Here is a 13,837-nt window from a genome sequence, read left to right as displayed (position 1 = left end):
GGAATTGTTTACTTGTAGTCATTTCTTTGTTAGATTTGTGAAACAAGAGTTTTAGGATTATTTACTCCAGTGTTTATAATAAAATATCCATCTTTGAAATAACAATCATATGTTATTTGGCAGTAGAATTTCTTTCGTGTGAAGGAAAGGACACAGGAAATGAAATCATTTGGAAAAAAGGGAAGTTGCTATATTAGAAATGAGTGGACTTCTGCATGTTTTAATTATGTCTTCTCATGCAGTTGAGTCAAACGACAGTTGGGAAAAAAAGCTTTAAAATGCCGATTCAAGGTTGTATAAATTTATATCACTATTTTCCCTCTTTCTTTAAAAGTTTCTTTATTATTTTGACCTTTTGTTTTTATAGATATGTGAATTTTTTAAAAAACTAATTTGAGATGAAACTCAGCAATTTGATGAAAGCAGTCGACGTGGGAAACAGATCTTATGTTGCAGTTTCTGTATTTTTCTCTCACAACTCTCTTTCTTAAACCTTTATTTTGAAATTTTTGTTTTAAAATATGAGCTTCACCTTAACTAGTTCTTTCCCCTACTTTGGCCTTAGGGATCACTGGAAGTATTTAAGACACAATTTGATTGAAATCCAAACATCATGTCAGATTCTGTTGAAGAGAGCTCAGCCCATCTGTGGGATTGATGATATAAGACTCACCTGACTGGAAATTCCACAAGGTCAGAGACCACATCTGCTTTGTTCACACCATGTGCCAGCTTCTGGCCCAGTGCTTGCAACAGACAAATGCTCCACAAACATTTCTCCAATGAAAGTAAAAATTCCCCAGTTCCCAGAGTTTTCCCACCAAGAGCAGTATCAACAAAAGGAAGTAAAGATGTTTGTCTTTGTCTATTTTTGCTCTCCCACAGGGACAACTGTGTTATGTACATGAACCCAGAAGACTCCAGAATGGAAACTAGAGTTCTGGCTCATGCTCTCATTTAACAGTGAACAGATAAAAGAGTAATCAGTTCAGCAAGGCAGCAATTTTCCCCTTTTGTGAATTAACCATCCAACACCTTATAGGCTGATACCAGGCTGGGGTAAGAGGTAGTACATAGGAGGCAGGGTGAGGGGTGGAGAGCAGTATGCAGGGCCTGTAAGTGTTTAGCATCCTTTAATGGAGGGCTCTGCTACTTCCTTCTTCCCATTGCCTTTGTTTCCAGACCTTGGAGAATCCAGAAGTCCCCACAGACAGTACTTCCAGAAGCCAATGAATGAGCTTGAATGGTGACCCATGGATTTAATCTAATTAACCTTACACACACTAAGACTAAACAGATTAGCTCCCCTTGTGGGTATCACAATAGTTCCTGTTTTTCAGTCACCAAGTCATGTCTGACTCTTTGCAACCCCATGGACTGCAGCACTTCAGGCTTCCCTGTCCTTCATTATCTCCCTTAGTTTACTCAAACTCATGTGCATTGAGTCAGTGATGCTATCCAACCATTTCATCCTCTGTTGTCCTCTTTTGCTCCTGCCCTCAATCTTTCCCAGCATCAGGGTCTTTTCCAATGAGCCAGCTTTCCGCATCAGGTGGCCAAAGTATTGGAGCTTCAGCTTCAGCGTCAGTTCTTCCAGTGAATATTCAGGGTTGATTTCCTCTAGAATTGACTGGCTTGATTTCTTTATTTTAACCACTTAATCCTTTGAAAATGTAATGAAAGCTCTCTGCCCTCTCCTTACCACTAAATCCACTTAAGCCTAAATGTACGAAGTTGTGTCAACAATTTTCAGGAATTCACTGATCTCTGTTAAAAAGTCTTAAGAAGTAAAGCCAATAAAGGGGATACTGGAGGTAAAAACCTGAAGAATAATGTAAGGATCCTGAGTTTACTGTCTTTAAGTCAAGTCAACTGAAAGAGAAATGATATTTTCTGCCTGCTGCTTGCTGTCCCTGCATGCATTCAGGACAGAGGCTTCAGGAAGAAATTTGCGATGTTGTCAAAAGAGGAGGTAGAGATTGGATAAGGACAAGAATGAGAGAGAGGAATAGAATCTTCATATTCAATAAAGATACGAATGACCTATAGTTTTCTTATTGCCCCTAAGAGTAAACCCAAATCAGTAAAAATGGTGAGTGCTGCTTTCAACTGATGCTAAAAAGGAACACCAGGGGCAAAAGGCAGCTAAGATAGAGAATGAAAGTTGATTCCTTTCATAATTCCCTTCAGGTTGCCAAATATATACAGAATTTAAGAAAAATCTATGTGTTTTCACATAAAAAGAAAACAAAATTAGAAAATAATTCAGATTGTCTATGGGTTTAGAGATGTGAGCCAGTCTCTCAAAATTCCCCAGATTTATGCAAAATTAGGATATAAAACTTCTTTATCCATCTCCTGCCATCTGATGCCTTGTGTTATCTGATTTCCAGATTTGTGACCCTTTTGTCTCTAAGCTGTTTATTTTCTAATCTAACATAATTTACAATTTGCTTCATCTAGAGTGTTCTTTTTCTTGACCATATCATGTTACTCATCAAAATTAAATCCCTGCTTGTGGTCCCTAGACCAGGAAGGAGGAAATCAGCACCTGCAGAATCTAGTGGAATTTTGAAACAAAGGAAAAACTGTCCACTCCAAACCCAAACCTGTTGGATGAACTTTTCATGCACTTTCTTTCCCCAAGCTGTGGGGGGTGAACTTGGAAAACACCACTGACATCGTTCCTTGTAAAGTTGGAGATAAAAGCAAAACGAGCAAAAGAGAGAAGAATCAGACAAGAACACACCCAATCAGAAAAGCAGGGCCTTGCAAACACACACTAAAGAGACCCAAAGAGAAATGAAGCAGGCATTGGAGAGCCAAGGTTAACAGAAAATTAAAATGGCACATTTCTTTTCTGAGCTTCACTTACTTAGACCTTAGCAATGAGTGCAGAGAGTTCTCACTCAAGAATAAGTGTATTAATAGATTATTAGTATAGCACATTAGTCATAATAACCCTATATTTCTGTATTACATATTCCCATTTAACAGATGCTAAATGAGCCTCAAAGAGATTAAGCAATTTGCAAAAGGTCACCCCAGTAAGTAGGAGACAGAATCAGGAGGATTTGAACCTAAACAAGTCCAGAGATTCTGAGCCATCTCGACAGAGTTTCTCACATGTCTGTATGTCACACAGACTTTGTTTTGAGCATATTTCCCTTCTTTTCCCCACCATTTCCTGCCTGAAAGGAGTTAGAAAGCTGAAGAAGAGGAACTTGATTCAGTGAGGGGAGGTGGACACATTAATCTAATAAAAGAACAAGTTCCTCCTTCTGTCAAGACTTTGGGTTTTCATTTGTGAAATGAGGAAATTTGTCTATATGGTCCCTACTGTCTGATGCTTTATTCTAAGAAGCACAGTATATGCGCAATACATGAATTGTCCCTGGGAAACTTGAACACTTTTGCCAGGAGAGGACAGTTGCCAAACCTGAGATTTTGCAAATCTTGCAGAGAATTTGCGCTTGCCCTTAAATGTTGTTAACTAAAAAGTGCCGGGAGCCAGCGTGAGGAATCCCGCCCATGGCAAAGGTCATGAGGAAGGAAGCCTGACAAAACGCAAAGGCGTGATCTGGCTTCAGGGGTTCCCCCTGGGTTTCTGGGTTTTCCTGAATATCTACCCCTCAAAACCAGAGTCTGCCTGCTTTATTGTACTGTGCTTTCCACTCTTCTGACATTCTCTGGAAAAAGTTAACTCAGGGCTTCAGTTAACAGTCTCCTGCATATGAAAAGAATGTTTCAGCTCAAACCCCTTTGATGGCTCTCTAACTTGCCTAATAGCTGGGGACTTTTACAAACTTGTGAATTGCTTACAGCCCCCCAACCATGAGAGGCACAAAGCTTAAAGCATCTTAAAGATACAGAGCCTTTTCTAAAAAGCTAAAAATTATATTGGTGATGGGTTTCACTGTTGAGTCAATGACTGCTGCCAGGCCTCCATATTCTTTATCTTTTAGGCACCTGAAGGATATTAATCAATGTAATTGGGATATAGAAAAGGGAATATAGTAGTTTTGATGTTAGCAACACTAGACTTTTGAGTTAACTACTTTTCTCTTTGTTATAAATCACTGTACTTCTTTCATTGTTATAAATTGTGTCTTTGCTATGTAAAAATGTAACTTTATTTAGTGCTTTCTGAGAGTGGCACCAGACTTTGGGAAGAACAACACTTTTAAGACAAATAAGTCTTCTGGTTGACAAACCCTTATCAGAAAAGGGCCATAAAATGTTAATTGGCCTTCTGACCAGAAGATGATATAAATCATCTAAGACTTGTGTATACAACTAGGTATGCAGAGAGAAAGCCTGGTCTCAATAAGAGTCAGGGTCACTGACGCTGCATAATTTTATATTATCCATTAATCTCTATGTACAAAAAAAGGTATAAAAGGCCTTTCCGGACAATAGAGGATAGGCCAGTCACTGGACTGATTTCCCCCGTGCCTTTTCTTACTCTATTTTCTGGCTGAATTCCCATCTGGAACAGGGAGTCTCACCACATCTACTTACTTGCCCTGGCTTCTAAGATCCGTGAGAGAGGGAGCCCAAGGTGGGGCACCCTCCGATATTCAAACGGGCACTGGTGGCCCAATGTAGATGGTGCAAATCTCTTGACCTGAGGTTTTATTAGCTTTCCCTGTAAACCAAGTTATTCAGCATCTTTTCTCCAATAAATTTTCCTACTATACTATTTCTTCTTAATTTCTTTTATATTTCTAAATAAATAAGTTTTCCTCACCTATGCTGTCTCCGCTTCGAATTACCCTGGATCCACCGGGGCTGGACCTGTGCAAAAAAGTGTTTCTTGCAAGATTCTCATCAACTGAGAAGAGCCTAAATCTTAATGATTTTAATGAAGAAAGAGCTTAGAATTGGGGGTAACGGGGATAGGGAGTTTTACCACCAGACTCCTACCTATCCCTCCTGGGCCTTCTGAGATGGCTCAGCACGTGAAGAATCTGCCTGCAATGCAGGAGATGCAGGTGACAAGAGATCAATCCTTGGGACAGGAAGATCCCCTGGAGAAGGAAATGGCAACCCACTCCAGTATTCTTGCTTGGGAAATCCCATGGACAGAGGAACCTGGCAGGCTACAGTCCCAAAGGGTCACAAAGAATCAGACATGACTGAGCAACTGAGCACACACACACACCTATCCCCTCAACCTTCCAAGAATGAGAGGAAGTGCTTCCTGTCTCCTGACACCATTTCCTCTTGGTTTCCTCATGACTTCGTAGATCAGTTGCAACTGTTGACCATTTATTGCGAAACAAGTAATGTGGTCGGAGTTGGAAACATTTTTTGAAGGAACTAAAGTCCATTTGATTTGTTGGAAAGCAAAACATCAATTTAATGACTATTACTTGAAAATATATGCAAAGGGACCTCATTTCCTCATCATTCATCCATTTAACAGATATTTTAAAAGTATCTTCTATATTTCAAGCCCCTTATTCTAGTTGCTTGGGAAAGTGAATAACATGAATAGAAATGACTATCTTTGGTTTTAGGGCTTCCCAGGTGTCTGCCAGACAGGAGACACAGGTTTGATCGCTGGGTCAGGAAGATTCCCTGGAGAAGGAAATGGAAATCCACTCCAGTATTCTTGCCTGTAAAATTCTTCTTGCGACAATTCTTGCTTAACAGAAGTCTTCCAACTGCACCCTGAGGTGAGTTCCTCAATTACATCCACAGTTGCATGGAGTGGTGGCAATAGCTTGGTAGTGCAAAGAAGACAGGCCGTAAGGAGGTGGAAGTGAGGGATAGATTAAAATTCACTGTGTTTCAGTCACTATACTAGGTTCTTTTTTAAAAAATAAAAATAAAAATTAGGGACTTGCTTGGTGGTCCAGTGATTAAGAATCCACCTTGTAATGCAGGAGACGTGGGTTAGTCTATGGCCAGGGAACTAAGATCCTACATGTTAAGGAAAAACTAAGCCCATATGCTGTAACTACTGAGCTTGTGTGCCACAACTAGAGAGTCTGTGGGCCACAAGAAAAGATCCCACATGACACAGGGAAGATCCTATGTGCTTCCACTAAGACCTGATGAAGCCAAGAACTAAACAAATATTTTTTAAAATTTTGTGTACAATATGATAATTTGATACACAAATGCATAGTGAAATGATTACTGAAGTCAAGCTAATCATCATATCATTACCTACAATGTTTTTGGGTAATAAGAATACTTGAAATCAACTCTCCTAGAAAAGTTCTAGTGTTCTATACAGTATTATGAACTAAGTCACCATGCTATATATTAGATCACTAGATATATCCAACCTACACAATCTGTACATTAAATCCCTAGAAGCATTCATCCTACATATTTGAAATTTTGTACCCTTTAACCAACATCTCCCCATTTCCCCCACCCTCCCACGCCTGGTAACTGCTGTTCTATTCTCTACTTCTATGTATTTAATTGCAAGATCTCCTTTTCTAAGTTTAAATAATATTCATATTATGTATATACATATATATACACATATATATGGGCTTCCCTGGTGGCTCAGTGGTAAAGAATCTACCTGCAATACAGTGGGTTTGATCCCTGGGTGGGAAAGATTTCCTGGAGAAGGAAATGGCAAGCCAGTCCAGTATTTTCGCCTGGGAAAGTCCATGTACAGAAGAACCTGCTGGGCTACAGACCACAGGGCCACAAAGATTTGGACACAGCTTAGCAACTGAACAACAAAAGCAAATATGTACATAAGGCAATTTCTTTTTTTCTTCCAGCTTTATTGAGATATAAATGACACATAACTTTGTATAAATGTAATGTGTACAATATATTGATTTGATCCACTCATCCATTGATGAATGCTTGGACTGTTTCCATATTTTGGTTATTGTGAATAAGTGTACAATAAACATGGGAGTGCAGATGTCTCTTCAAAGTACTTATTTCACTTCCTTTGGATATACATCCAGAAGTGGGATTGATTGTTGGATCATATGGTAATTCTACTTTTAGTTTTACAAGCAACTTTCATCCTGTTTTCCACAGCTGCTACATCAATTCATATTCCCACCAGCAGTATACAAGGGTCCCCCTTTCTCTACATCATGCCCAACAGTTAAATTATCTTATATGGTTTCATTTTTGCTTTATAAAAACTTCTGTAATAGCCATATCAACAAGTATGAGGTGATGTCTCCTTGTGGTTTGCATTTTCCAGATGATTAGTGATGTTGAGCACCTTTTTATATACCTGTTGGCCATTTGCATGTCTTCTTTGAAAAAAACAGTCTACAAGTCCTTTGCCCATTTCTTCATCAAGTTAGGTTTTGGGTTTTGTTGCTGTTGTATTGCTACTGAGTTGTGTGAGTTTCTTGCATTTTTGATAGTAACACCTTATCTCTTATATGATTTGAAAATATTCTCTCCCAATCTCCAGGCAGACTTTCCAGTTTGTTAATTGTTTCCTTTGTTGTGCAGAGGCATTTTAGTTTGATGTAGTCCTACTTGTTTATTTTTTCTTTTGTTGTCTGCACTTTTGGTGTCATATCCAAAAAAATCACCTCCAGGGATGATGTCGAGGATTGTTATTCTTACACTTTTTCCTAAGCATTGTGTGACTTTATGTCTTACATTAAGTCCTTAATTCATTTGGAGTTGATTTTTGTGTATAGTGTAAGATAAAGACCCAGTTCCACTCTTTTGCAATGTGGATACCCAGTTTTCCCAATACCGTTTACTGAAAAGACAGTTCTTTCCCCATTGTGTATTCTTGGTGCCTTTGTTGAAAATTAATTGACTGTATATACTTGAGTTTACTTCTGGGCTCTCCACTCTATTCCATTGATCTATGTGTCTATTTTTATGCCAGTACCATATTGTTTTGTTTACTATGGTTTTATATGGAGAAGGCAATGGCACCCCACTCCAGTACTGTTGCCTGGAAAATCCCATGGATGGTGGAGCCTGGTAGGCTGCAGTCCATGGGGTCGCTGAGGGTCGGGCATGACTGAGCGACTTCATTTTCACTTTTCACTTTCCTGCATTGGAGAAGGAAATGGCAACCCACTCCAGTGTTCTTGCCTGGAGAATCCCAGGGACGGGGGGGCCTGGTGGGCTGCCCTCTATGTGATCGCACAGAGTCAGACATGACTGAAGTGACTTAGCAGCACGGTTTTATAAGATAATTTGAAATCAGAAAGTGTGGTATCTCCAACTCAATTCTTTATTTTCAAGATTATTTTGACTCTTCTGGGCCTTTTCTAGTTCTACACAAATTTTAGAATTTTTTTCCCATATCAGTGAAAAAAATACCATTGAAATTTTGATAGGAATTGAATTGAATCTTTATTTAGCTTTGAGTATACTGAATTCTTTTTATAAGCTAATGTATTTAATTCTCAAAAACAAATGTATGCTTTTGGTGCTATCATCTTCATTTTACAAGTGAGAAAGCTGAGGCTAAGAGAGTTAAAATTGTGTACACATGGCAAACGAGCAGCTGGGCTCAAATCTGAGTTCATATCTGAACCTCAGTCTCTCTGATCCCAAATCCCGGGCCATTTCCTCTCTGCAGAAAGAAGGCCAGGCTGGGTGTGGATCCAGCAGACTGGAGAGAGTTTACACCTCAAAGGCCTAAGTTCTGAAAAATGGCAAAAGATCATTTTAAGATTAGAAATTAAGGGTTACAATAATATATATCAGGAAAAACTACTGACAGGTCTGAAACTGCTTAGAGGAGCAAAAATGCCCTGTCACCACCCCTTCCGTGAATCTATTTGATAACATCTCTGGTTTATAAGCAGAGTTTATCAACAGGGTGGAGGTAAGGAATGGAAGTATATTTGCCTGGAGTCTTCCATTCACAAAAACTCTTAAAGCTTGTCTTTGATATTATCACTGAAAAAGGTCATCCTGTCATTCACAGAGATACATTGATAGGATTGAAAACATTGGATAGTGTTCAACTTTGAACTGTTTATCCTATCCTGGACACAGAACCTGAATGAACAATGAAGTGCTTACATTTTTAATGACCTGACTACTGCAATATATTTGTGCAATCTTAACGGTATCATTTATTAAATATAATAAGTTGATTTACTTTAAGAAGTCTTATAATCCTGTTTTAATATTTCTTTTCCTTCTTCCTCTTCTTTCTTCTCCTCCCCTTCTCTTTTTCAATAAAGAATACTCCACATTACCATCAAAGAGAGAAAAAGAAGGAATGGCTCAGGTTCAACTTGACCTTTTAAGGGATTCATTAAGGAACCCTACAGCACAGTAAAGCATTTCCTACCATCACAAATATACCCTTTTGAGGGAAAAAGAGATTCTGATAAAAATAAGGTATTTTATCTTTCCCTGTTAAATAAGTGCTCCTGATGCAAATCTTAAGCGATGCACAAATTTCACCCTGGGAGCTTTCAGAATCCTGTTGACTGTGTGGATCACAACAAGCTGTGAAAAATTCTGAAAGAGATGGGAATACCAGACCACCTAACCTGCCTCTTGAGAAATCTGTATGCAGGTCAGGAAGCAACAGTTAGAACTGGACATGGAACAGACTGGTTCCAAATAGGAAAAGGAGTACGTCAGGGCTGTATATTGTCACCCTGCTTATTTAACTTTTATGCAGAGTACATCATGAGAAACGCTGGACTGGAAGAAACACAAGCTGGAATCAAGATTGCTGGGAGAAACATCAATAACCTCAGATATGCAGATGACACCACCCTTATGGCAAAAAGTGAAGAGGAGCTAAAAAGCCTCTTGATGAAAGTGAAAGAGGAGAGTGAAAAAGTTGGCTTAAAGCTCAACATTCAGAAAACTAAGATCATGGCATCCGGTCCCATCTCTTCATGGGAAATAGATGGAGAAACAGTGGAAACAGTGTCAGACTTTTTATTTTTGGGGGCTCCAAAATCACTGCAGATGGTGATTGCAGCCATGAAATTAAAAGACGCTTACTCCTTGGAAGAAAAGTTATGGCCAACCTAGATAGCATATTCAAAAGCAGAGACATTACTTTGCCGACTAAGGTCCGTCTAGTCAAGGCTATGGTTTTTCCTGTGGTCATGTATGGATGTGAGAGTTGGACTGTGAAGAAGGCTGAGCATCGAAGAATTGATGCTTTTGAACTGTGGTGTTGGAGAAGACTCTTGAGAGTCCCTTGGACTGCAAGGAGATCCAACTAGTCCATTCTGAAGGAGATCAGTCCTGGGTGTTCATTGGAAGGACTGATGCTAAAGCTGAAACTCCAGTATTTTGGCCACCTCATGTGAAGAGTTGACTCATTGGAGAAGAGTCTGTTGCTGGGAGGGATTGGGGGCAGGAGGAGAAGGGGACGACCCAGGATGAGATGGCTGGATGGCATCACTGACTTGATGGACGCAACTCTGAGTGAACTGCGGGAGTTGGTGATGGACAGGGAGGCCTGGCATGCTGTGATTCATGGGGTCGCAAAGAGTCGGACACAACTGAGCTACTGAGCTAAACTGAACTGTGGACTGGTAAGTCAGTGTATAGTAAGCTACTGTTGGTTGCCCTTAATCATATCTGGGTGGCACTGTAGAAAGGTTGCTAGATGTAAAAGGCCAACACAAAGAATCCTTGAGCTATTCAGTCTGTCCCAGTACAAGCCCCACCTTGTGGTCAGAAAGCAGCAATATCATTCTCTTGTCTACAAAAGAATTACCAAGAGTTGGGACTCAGAGAGTTTCAGGAAATGCAGCTAAGCCTGTCTAGGCAAGCTTGTCATCTTCTATTTCTCAACTTTCTCATCTCTCTGGAATTGTGCTAGTTCACTTGTTTACTTCCCAGGGGCATGTATGTGCATGCATGCGTGTGTGTGTGTGTGTGTGTGTGTGTGTGTGTGTTTGCCATTGCATTTAAACACCTGAGCTTGTCCTTGACTACATCTACCACCTCTCAGTTTCATCTTCATCACAATTTCCAAAGCTTTGTGGAAATCTGGCTTCCCAAATTCATATTCTTCAGTTTACAATGTTAGGGTCAAGTGAGCTTGGTCTGAATTGCTTCAGTTTAGAACCAACATGAAGATTAAGGTGTAGCCTCAACAACCATAGCTGAGAAGATTGTTTATGGCTGTAGGTAACGTGCAAGTGTGTTGAAGAAAGAGGCAGTACATCTGTCTGTCTGTTTGTCCAGGGTGGGTAAAGGTGAAAGGAGAAGAGAGTGAAGGATAAATAAGAAGAAGATGGACAAAGGTTTTAGGACACCTCAGTTTTCTCTGCAAAAAGCATGCAATACCTTAATGTCAAGGACTATTAAAGTGGTCATATCAAAACATCTCTGGAATGTGTACCAATACAGTGTATGATAGTACAGACTTTTTTAAAAAATCATGGTAAAATACCATAACATAAAATTTTCCATCCTAACCATGCTAAGTGCACAGATCAATGATACTGTATTCTCAGTGTTGTATAACCATGAAACCGATTCATCTTTTAACTTGTAGTGTTGACTTATGAATAAAAACGGTCTTAGTTCAAATCGAGGTTCTGATGTTTAGCAGAATCATATGACTGAGAGCTCACTTTATCTCACCTGTAACTTTTTTTCTTTGAGGCAAACGGATATGGCTATTGTAAGGATTAAATAATAGTGTTTCTAAAGTGCTTAGCAGAGTGATAAATGATTCATTATTGTTATCAGTATCAGTTCAGTTCAGTTCAGTCGCTCAGTCGTATCTGACTCTTTGTGACCCCATAAACCACAGCATGCCAGGCCTCCCTGTCCATCACCAGCTCTTGGAGTTTACCCAAACTCATGTCCATTGAGTTGGTGATGCCATCTAACTATCTCATCTTCTGTCATCCTCTTCTCCTCCTGCCCTCAATCTTTCCCAGCATCAGGGTCTTTTCAAATGAGTCAGCTCTTCGCATCAGGTGGCCAAAGTATTGGAGTTTCAGCTTCAACATCAGTCCTTCCAATGAATACCCAGGACTGATCTCCTTTAAGATGGACTGGTTGGATCTCCTTACAGTCCAAGGGATTCTCAAGAATCTTCTCCAACACCACAGTTCAGAAGCATCAATTCTGTGCTCAGCTTTCTTTATAGTCCAACTCTCACATCCATACACAGCTACTGGAAAAACCATAGCTTTGACTAGGTGGACATTTGTTGACAAAGTAATATCTCTGCTTTTTAATATGCTGTCTAGGTTTGTCATAACTTTCCTTCCAAGGAGTAAGCGTCTTTTAATTTCATGGCTGCAATCACCATCTGCAGTGATTTTGGAGCCCCCAAAAATAAAGTCAGCCACTATTGTCACTGTTTTCCCATCTATTTGTCATGAAGTGATGGGACCAGATGCCATGATCTTTGTTTTCTAAATGTTGAGCTTTAAGCCAACTTTTTCACTCTCCTCTTTCACTTTCATCAAGAAGCTCTTTAGTTTTTCTTCACTTTCTGCCATAAGGGTGGTGTCATCTGCATATCTGAGGTTATTGATATTTCTCCTGGCAATCTTGATTCCATCTTGTGCTTCCTCCAGCCCAACATTTCTCTTGATGTACTCTGCATGGAAGTTAAATAAGCAGGTGACAATATACAGCCTTGACGTACTCCTTTTCCTATTTGGAACCAGTCTGTTGTTCCATGTCCAGTTCTAACTGTTTCTTCCTGACCTGCATATAGGTTTCTCAAGAGGCAGGTCAGGTGGTCTGTATTCCCATCTCTTTCAGAATTTTCCACAGTTTATTGTGATATCCACAGTCAAAGGCTTTGGTATAGTCAATAAAGCAGAAATAGATGTTTTTCTGGAACTCTCTTGCTTTTTCGATGATCCAGCATGGTTTCCTAGAATTCTAACCATTTGTTACTTCTTTCATGAATAACATGAAACCTTTCTCCCATCATCTTGTTATGCTAAATCCCTGACAAATAAACCTTGTTGCTACATAGATTTCCTTTTGTTTAATTTTCATTTTTTTTAGAACTGTGTGTCATTTCCCGTAGCAGGGAAATGGTCCCAGAGAAAAAAGTAACTGCCAAAGCAATCAAAGAACAATCTTTTGAATAACTCTGTTCCAGCACATTCAAATTATCTACTTATCTCAACAATTAGAGCAACAAATGCTCTCAATCAGTGAGGCAAGGCCTGGGGGAGGGCAGGATCTAGGCAGCCAGTCCTTGGTACAGCTTTGGGAAGGCAGCCTCCATCCAAGAAGTCACACTCAAAGACCACGGCTTCTCTATGCCCACAGTGCTTCTCATGACTTCTGTAGCTCAGGATAACACAGTGGACGGTCAGGGACAGCCCAGCCTACTTATTCTACTTATTCCTCTATCTCTATATTCACCTCATTTTCAATTATCTCCTCCTGTCCCAACCTTCTCTGCCGCACAGTATACCTGAGTTCAGGGCCATAGTCTGTCAGGGTTGCTTTATAGGCATTTTTTTTTTTTTTAACTTTTTGGCCACGGCAGAAGTACGCAAGATGTTAGTTCTCCCACCAGGTATTGATCCCATGCTCCCTGCGGTGGAAGCACAGAGTCTTAACCTCTGGACCACCAGGGAAGTTCCTATGGGCAATTTCAAGATGGATTAAATCTAAAAGACCATTGTAAGGATTATAATTTATCTCTGACTTCCTATTCATTATCCCATTCTGTCCTCAAATATGAACCTCTCTCCCTTCCTGTCTTCTTTCTTCCTTCCTTCCTCTTCAACATTTGTAGTTCTTGATTTTAAATATGATTTCTATTCAGTATTAGAAAATTGAGGAAATAAAGGAAATATAAAGAAAAACACCCAGAGATAAAGATTTTCATATATCTGCTTCAATAGTGTTTGTTTTTATAAGCATATATTTCAAAATTTGTATTATA

General features: G+C 39.6%; 1 long non-coding RNA gene across 1 annotated transcript; it reads left to right on the top strand.

Moving 5' to 3' along the window:
- The first annotated feature begins 243 nt into the window (after positions 1-243).
- On the top strand, positions 244-12,909 carry LOC121819874 (uncharacterized). Its single transcript, XR_006060253.2, has 4 exons — positions 244-291; positions 566-693; positions 5,523-5,681; positions 9,168-12,909. It is a non-coding gene; the product is annotated as an uncharacterized LOC121819874 (long non-coding RNA).
- The last annotated feature ends 928 nt before the right edge of the window (positions 12,910-13,837 follow it).

This window comes from Ovis aries, chromosome 6 (assembly GCF_016772045.2).
Source record: "Ovis aries strain OAR_USU_Benz2616 breed Rambouillet chromosome 6, ARS-UI_Ramb_v3.0, whole genome shotgun sequence".
NCBI lineage: Eukaryota > Metazoa > Chordata > Mammalia > Artiodactyla > Bovidae > Ovis > Ovis aries.
This window is presented reverse-complemented; position numbering and strand designations above follow the sequence as displayed.